At 47.6% G+C, this 8,346-nt stretch overlaps 1 protein-coding gene across 12 annotated transcripts in view; it reads right to left on the reverse strand.

The window, feature by feature from the left end:
• LOC122259006 (uncharacterized) overlaps positions 1–8,346 on the reverse strand; it is a 166,591-nt gene that overhangs the window by 28,616 nt on the left and 129,629 nt on the right. The gene's annotated exons all lie outside the window — the stretch shown is intronic.

Genomic DNA, 8,346 nt, shown 5'->3' on the forward strand with positions numbered 1-8,346 from the left:
GAGGAAGAGAGAGAGAGAGGAGAGAGAGAGGGCGAGGAAAGAGAGAGAGAGAGAGAGAGAGGGCGAGGCAGGAGAAGAGAGAGGAGAGAGAGGAGAGGAGAGAGAGAGAAGGAGAGAGGGAGAGAGAGAAGAGAGAGAGATGAGGGACGTAGAGAGAGAGAGTGAGATCTTCTGAGTAGGACCACAGGACAAGAGGTGTATAGAGACGAGAGAGAGATATTGAAAAAGGAGGAGGGAACGGAAAGAAGAGAGCAGTTAGAGATGAGAGGGGAGGAAGAGAGAGAGAGGATGAGAAGAACGACGAGAGAGTGAGAGAACGGAAGAGAGAAGAGAGAGACGAGAGATGCACCGAGAGAGGTGAGAGAGAGTGTAAATACTCGAATCACACTCCCCCGCCACCCCCCGCCCGCCCACCCCCGCGCCGCCCCCCCCATAAAAAGACTAAAAAAAGCCACGAGAGAATCGAAAAATCACGACTAGCTAGGTACAAATCTACACGGTATGAAAGAAACAGAAAAAAGAGAGAGAGTATGAGAGATGGATGGAGAGAGAGAGATGAGAGAGAGAGATGATTCGGTGAGAGAGAGAGAGAGGAGCGAGCAAGCAGCTCCGACCAGGATTTGGCTCCCCCGTGAACCACCCCGGTATGCCATCTGTCACCCGCCCACATAAGGTCACGTGGACACATGTTGCCAACGCGGGTCTAATCATAACAGCCTGCATCGAAAGCCTACTCTAGCGCCGCAACTGAGGCTGCTTGGAAGTTGTCGCCGCCGCTTACCACGCCCATCCAATCCCATCGGGCGCCCCTCCGACCCCGCGGCCGCGCCGGGCTGCGTCTGCCCTCGACGCCCCTCGCCTTCTTGACCTTCTCTTTCGTTCTTCCTTTTTTTTGTTCTGACATCGACCCGTTCCTTTTCTCTCCAACCGGAAAACAATCCAACACATTATCACCTAGTCTAAAAAACTTTCTCATTTCACAACTCATCTTTTTCCCTTTCCTCTTTCCTCTCCATCTCACACTCTACTTCCACTTCCACTTCCACCGCTCCAGCTAAGCTTCCACACGAGGCATACCACTGCACGTTTCCAACCACGCTTGGCATTGCACCCCCCATCTAACTTAACATACACCACCACAACACTAAACCAACACCCCAACCTACAAAACACACACATCTTCCCTCATCCATCCTTCCTTCCCTCATCCTTCCTTCCTTCCTTCCTTCCTTCCTTCCTTCCTTCCTTCCTTCCTTCCTTCCTTCCTTCCTTCCTTCCTTCCTTCCTTCCTTCCTTCCTTCCTTCCTTCCTTCCTCCCGCTGCATACCAACTTCCCATCCCCTTCCCCTTCTCCTCCTCTTACTCTATTTCCACACCTCTTTCTCTTCCTTCCTTTTTTCTGTCTTCCTCTCCTTCCTCTCCATCCTCTCCCTCCCCCCTTTCTCCTCTTCCTCTTAATCGCCTAGATGCCAGCCTTGCCCCCCCCCCCCCAGCCATTGCCGCTTCCGCTATAGCTCGATACAAGTGCTATTCCGTTCAGCCAAGGACCAATCTATATTTTTGTCTCAAGGGAAGGATTATTTTGGGAGCACCAGATCGGGTATTTTAGCGTCTAGGAATGGACCAGGAGAAGGAGGAGGAGGAAGAGGAGGAGGAGGAGGAGGAGGAGGAGGAGGAGGAGGAGGAGGAGGAGGAGGAGGAGGAGGAGGAGGAGGAGGAGGAGGAGGAGGAGGGGGACGAGGTCGCCGAAGGAGGAACGAGTGAGGACGCCTCCCGAGGAGGAGGACGAGGAGGACGACGAGAGGAGGAGTAGGAGGAGGAGGAGGAGGAGGAGGTGGACGGAGAAGGTGAGGCGGAGGAGGAGGAGGATCCGAAAGGAGGAGGAGGACGAGGAGGGAGGAGGAATCAGGAGAAGGAGAAGAGGAGTAGAAGGAAGAGGAGGAGGAGGAGGAGGAGGAGGAGGAGGGGAAGGAGGAGGAGGAGGAGGAGGAGGAGGAGGAGGAGGAGGAGGGGAAGAGGAGGAGGGGAAGGAGGAGGAGGAGGAGGAGGAGGAGGAGGAGGAGAGGGGAATTAAAAAGTAGAGGAGGAACTGGAGGAGGGGGAGGAGAAGGGAGGAGGAGGAGGGACGAGGGAGGGGAGGAGGAGGAGGACGAGGAGGAGGAGGAGGAAGGAGGCAGCGGGAAGGAGGAGGAGGAGGAGGAGGAGGAGGAGGAGGAGGAGGAGGGAGAGGAGAAGGAGGAGGAGGAGGAGGAGGAGGAGGAGGAGGAGGAGGAGGAGGAGGAGGAGGAGGAGGAGGAGGAGGAGGAGAGGGAAGAGGAGGAGGAAGAGGAGGAGGAGGAGGAGAAGGAGGAGGAAGAGAGAGAGGAGGAGAAGGAGGAGGAGGAGGAGGAGAAGGAGGAGGAGCCGTTGAGGAGGAGGAGAGAGGACGAGGAGAGGAGAGAGGAACGAGGAGGAGGAGGAGGAGGAGGAGGAGGAGGAGGAGGAGGAGGAGGAGAAGGAGGAGGAGGAGGACGAGGAGGAGGAGGAGGAGGACGAGGAGGAGGAGGAGGAGGACGAGGAGGAGGAGGAGGAGGAGGAGGAGGAGGAGGAGGAGGAGGAGGACGACGACGAGGAGGAGGGGGAAGTAGAGGAGAAGGGGGCGGTAGAAGGAGGAAGTAAAGGTGGAAGTGGAGATGGAGGAGTACGTTGTGGCGGTGATGGTGGAGGTAGTGGTGGCAGTGGAGATAGTGGTGGCAGTGGTGGTGGTGGTGGTGGTGGTGGTGGTAGTGGTGGCAGTGGGGATAGTGGTGGCAGTGGAGATAGTGGTGGCAGTGGGGATAGTGGTGGCAGTGGGGATAGTGGTGGCAGTGGAGATAGTGGTGGCAGTGGAGATAGTGGTGGCAGTGGGGATAGTGGTGGTGATGGCAGTTTGGGAGGGATAAGTGGTGGCCTGGTGGTGGCAGTGGAGATTAGTCGGTGGCAAGTGGAGGGGATAGTTGGATGGTGGCTGTGGAGGATATGGTGGCACGTGGATGATAGTGGTAGGCAGTAGTTGGGATCAGTGGGTTGGCAGTTTGAGATTAGTGGTGGCGTGGCGATCAGTGGGTGGCAGTGGGGATGGTGGTGGGCAGGTGTGGGATGTAGTGGTGCGCAGTGGTGGTGGTAGTGGTGATGGTGATGGTGGAGGTAGCGGTGGTGGTGATGGTGGTGGTGATGGTGGAGGAGGTAGCGGTGATGGCCATGTCCAGATTGAGCGTGTTAAGCCTGGGTGGCGCGAGGGAGGGGGAACCCAGCGGTGGAGTCGATAAAAATACTGGCGGTGACCCTGGAAGATTCCCGCTCTCGATAACCCCCGAATAGCCCCCCCGCCCCAGTATACCACCATTTAGGGGGGGTGATGGGGAGGGAGGATGAGGGGGGGAGGGAGGGAGAGGGCAGGGAAGGGAAAAGGAGGAGGGAAGGGGAGGGAGGGGGGGGAGGGGAGGGGGAGAGGGGTGAGGGGAGGAGGGGAAGGGGTACAAGGGGGAGGGAAGGCGAGGGGAGAGAATGAGAGTAGGGATAAGAACAGAAGAGAAGGGTGTATGCAAAGGTAGAGGAAAAAGCGAGATAAAAAGACAAGTCTAAAAGGAGATTGATTACATAAACATAGATAAATGAGGGAAGGAATGAGGAAAAAGATGAGGATAGGGTAAGGGGGGGGGGTGGGGGATGCGCGAGAGCTACCGTGACACCGTGCCACACTCACATCACCCGCCGCTACTAGTCCAACTAGTCCAACCAAGCAATTAAAATAAAGAAGCAAGTAAGTGACAAAGTGCAACGGCGAGAAAAGGTATATAATAAAACAGCCTTGCACTTCGACACAACACGGTAATCTGCCGGCCAGGTTTTGCGATAGTCGCAGTTCTTCAAATTAACCTCGGTGTTTTAGTTTGATGGCCATTGCCTTGCGACATCGCTGCAACAGTCGCATTAACGGTGATTTCCTAGGTTCCTCTTATAGACATGCACGAGAAAAAATAGCGCTTTTCCTCCGCTCCCACCACCCGCTCCCCACCCCCCCCACCCCCCCCACCCCGCCAATTTTTACTTTGCACCAACATGTCTACGAAATAAACCCTTGTCATAGTTATCATTGTCCTTATCATTCATTATCTTCCTTTCATCATGATGGTCAGCAGTACAATAACTATTATCATACTGTTACAATTGATATCACAATTACGCATTACCATTGTCATTATGATCATTAGCCCCTTGTATCATAATCAGTCGCACTTGAAAGCACACTCTTACTTTAAAAGCTTAATACCTGCAAATAAAGGGTAAACACGGGCAGCTGGAGCGTCGGTAGGTCGAGAGGTTGTAGTAGAAGGCGCAGACAATTTGCATATCGGACTAAGTGCCAGGATAAACAAGCGAGCGTCTCTCCGCGCACTCCTTCAGAGCCCCCTGACATATACTGGCCCAGACTAGAGTCGCGAGGTTGTTTTGTTTCATGACTTCGCGACAGATATGTTCTCGAATTCCGTTATCTTTCTGTAGTGAACCAAATGTATTTAGAAAAACATTTTTATGAGCCTTACACGTTCTGTTTCTTGCTTTTAGGAACTCTTAATTTCCCTATCCTATAGCCTTCCTTATCAAAATACATTGTCCTTAACGCATTATACTCTTAGTACTTATCACAAAAAAAAAAAAACATTCACTCTTTACAACAAATTTACACTTAACCTACCATAAAATCTACTCACTTACCCTAGTTCACTTTAATAAAATCGACAGATCACACAGAGACAATAATTTCCGCGTCAGTAATCTTTCGCAAAATCTTATAACAAACCAATTAATAATCTGATATGGGTGGCCAATACCATTACCTCCTCGGTTTGACAGAAGCAATAAACATAAATGGTTGTTAAGATTACCCACTCGATATATTATCATCTTGCTTACAGTATAAAATAAAACCCAGACGAAAATCCAATTTGAACCATACAACTCACGTACACAAAAATCACAAACACAATAAGTCGTTGCTATAATTTTCTTAGACGGTCTTTCGTAAACAACTTTTTTAATATTACGTAAGTATTCATTCACCTGTTACGTACATAAAGCCAAATTAACAAGTCTTACACTACAGCCCACAGAATAAGGAACAAACAAAAGAAGTGTCCGCAGTTTCCAGATCATCACTACGCTGCGACCATCACCACTCGACTCAACACTAGACGACACACACTCAGACACCTGCCCTGACTTCCAAGCCTCCCACACTAGCACCCACATCTTTGAGGAAGTCCCCAGCCTGGACAGTCGACTGACAACGCCACGATATCCTTATCCTCCCAACAGCTATGGTCTATCTGGGATAATGATGATGATGATGATGATGATGATGATGATGATGATGATGATGATGATGATGATGATGATGATGATGATGATGATAATGATAATGATTACAACCGGGCATATCGTTATGATGTATGGGATAAGCGACTCTATTAGAAGCACACATTACCAGCTTTCACGAATGTAATAAAATAAACTAGTATAAAAAAAGAAATCCGGTATACTCCAGTTTCGCTTATTGGTCAGACGTATAAGTATTCCTGATCACAAGTCTTGTTTTTATCGAAGAAGAAATAGTGTATATATACACAACTTATTTTGGTAAAACACATAGAGAATCAAAATCATGGACGCTATGAATATATAATCTATATATGTATCTACCCTACATATCTTTCTATCAGTCAACTTTATCGATCTTATCTATTTGCACTATGCATTTACTTTATATATTTCACCATCCATTCATACCCATCATTTCCAAGGAGGAGAAGAAGAAAATAGACGAGGAAGTGGAGGAGGAGCAGAAGGGGAAAAAAAAAACTTGACCCTGCCCTTGACGTGGGGTTCACAGAGATCCCGACCTCCCGGCCAATGACATCTGTACGCAACAGGTAACGCTGACCAGGCGCTTGGTGGTACGGTACGGGTTTCCACGTTCTGATTATTGTTATCACTATTCTTTTTTTCTTCTATTTTTCAAAACCGATCTGGGTGAAAAGGTGGGATGGAAGAAGGTAGGTGTGGAGGGAGGGAGGGAGGGAGGGGGGAGGGAGGGAGGGAGGAGGAGGAGGACAAAAAACGGGAGGGAGTGAGGTGCGTGAGGGAGGGAGGGAGAGAGCGCGAGAGAGAAGACGAAAGAGCGCGCGATAACAGCATACGAGAGAGCTATATAGCGAGCTATACGAGCGCAGAGAGAGAGAGAGAGTAGAGAAGATAGAGAGAGAGAAGACTTTTTTGACTTTGACGAGTTTATTGAACAAGTGATTACGTACATCGACACAAAAGAAGCTGTAACATAGGTTAGCCCTCACCGCAATCTTAGTCCCTCTTTGGGCTCCGATATTTTACAAACTAAGAGAGAGATATAGAAAAAGAAGAAGAGCAAGCGGAGAGAGGGAGAGAGAGGGAGAGAAAGAGAGAATAGAGAGAGAGAGAGAGAGAGAGAGAGAGAGAGAGAGAGAGAGAGAGAGAGAGAGAGAGAGAGAGAGATCATATTACTACCCAACAACAAATCAACGACACTACCCCACTGCCTCACACGCCGAGCACACTGGCAAGACAAGGTAACATCCTGGAGGCCATATCCCAAACCTGAAGTTGCTCCTAACGCCTCCTTAAAAGGGGTTGCACTGCAATAAGGCAACATTGTTTGGAAGATCTGCCTGGCGCCATCGTGCGTGCCTTACAAGCGTCTTTAAATCATGGGAGAAACAATATGCTACGATATAAATATTGAAATGTCGATTTCTTTAATGGCATTCATAACTATATAATTTGATATATGGTTACTAGCAACATAAATGATAAACGTTAAGATTGATATCACTGAAGACGTATATAGAAGTATATAATCAAACATTTAGGATCTAATTACGAGTCAAACATTAGACTATACACTGGGACAAAAGGAATGCATTAGTTTGAAGTAAACCACAGATGTAACCGAACCGGCACTAAATTAGCTACTGGAGTGATAATGATAAAAAAATAAGGAACAAATGAAATTCGACGTTTATAAACATAACCAAAAAGAAATCAGACAATCTACCAACTAGCAATCAGTCAGAATATGCACATATTATCATCACAGATGGTTTATCATCTTCAATTAAACATTGGGGTGGACTATAACAGAGTCGCTGTCACAGATTTTATCACTTTCATCACAAAGCGAACTATTTCATCACAAACCATTAACAACTTTACGTACACTGAAACACCAGGATAAAGTAGCTACTGGCGACGTTTGTAAATATATCATATTCAACATTACAAGCGAAATAAATCAATAGCAAAACGCTTAATAATTCTGACCGGTGCGAAGAGGTGAAGTGCCTCTTTGGCATAAATTTGGCATAAATTGGGAAAGAGAAAGTTCTGCGACCTTAGTAGATTTTTTCGGTTCTTAAGACGAAAATAGCCCGAGTTAAAAAGTCAATTGAACAAAGAGCAAAGAAAAAAAAACGAACATTAAGAAACAGAGAAGTAGATAGATTAAATAAAAAAATCAAATAAAGGTTCATATGACTCATCTCGCATCACTCTTTACCGGTCTTCTTTAAGGTACAATGACGTCAGAAACGTCTTGACGCAAACAGCGAGACAAATCTCAGCTATTTTACTTTATATAAGTACGTGGGCGAGGAGGCTGCGGGCGCGCGGGCGGGCGTGCGGACTTTCTTGTGGTGTGTCTGTATTCCCCTACTATGTTATCAATACGATCGCAAGTACGCATAAATACTTTTATGTCAAGGCTCTTGGAACAGTCATAATTGCCCTTCCCTGGTTTAGGCTCATTTATAAGTGAGGAGGTTTAAAAAAATAGTTTAGTAGTAAAAGCGTATATATAGAATATATATAGAGTACCAGTAAAAGTAATGTAAAAATAAAATCAAGTAGTAAAAACACTGAAAAAGCAAGTGTATCAGTAAAAGTAATGACAAAAGGTGAGGACCTATCAGTCTTTAATCACTCTGTATAATCCTCATATTCAAAGTCATTGTGACATCGTTTCTCTTCAGGTCGGTTAAAAATCTAATTCTTTATTTACCACCCTAGCTAATTGCACTGGCGTGATAAAGGGTCATGACATTGTTGATCGGGTAAATCAAGTGCGGCGTAACGTGCCCTTAGAGTTGGTGCACAGATGGCGTGAGGTGATATATTGTTTAGTGGTTTAACCCATTGTGTCAACGCTGTGATTTTGAACTCTGGGCGTGTGTGTGTTTGTGCAAGCATCCCTTCTTCCGCAGCTTGATATGCCATTCTCATAAAATCACAATGACC

The sequence above is a fragment of the Penaeus japonicus genome, unplaced genomic scaffold, assembly GCF_977035675.1.
Source record: "Penaeus japonicus unplaced genomic scaffold, GWHDUDI00000001_assembly GWHDUDI00000031, whole genome shotgun sequence".
Classification (NCBI taxonomy): domain Eukaryota; kingdom Metazoa; phylum Arthropoda; class Malacostraca; order Decapoda; family Penaeidae; genus Penaeus; species Penaeus japonicus.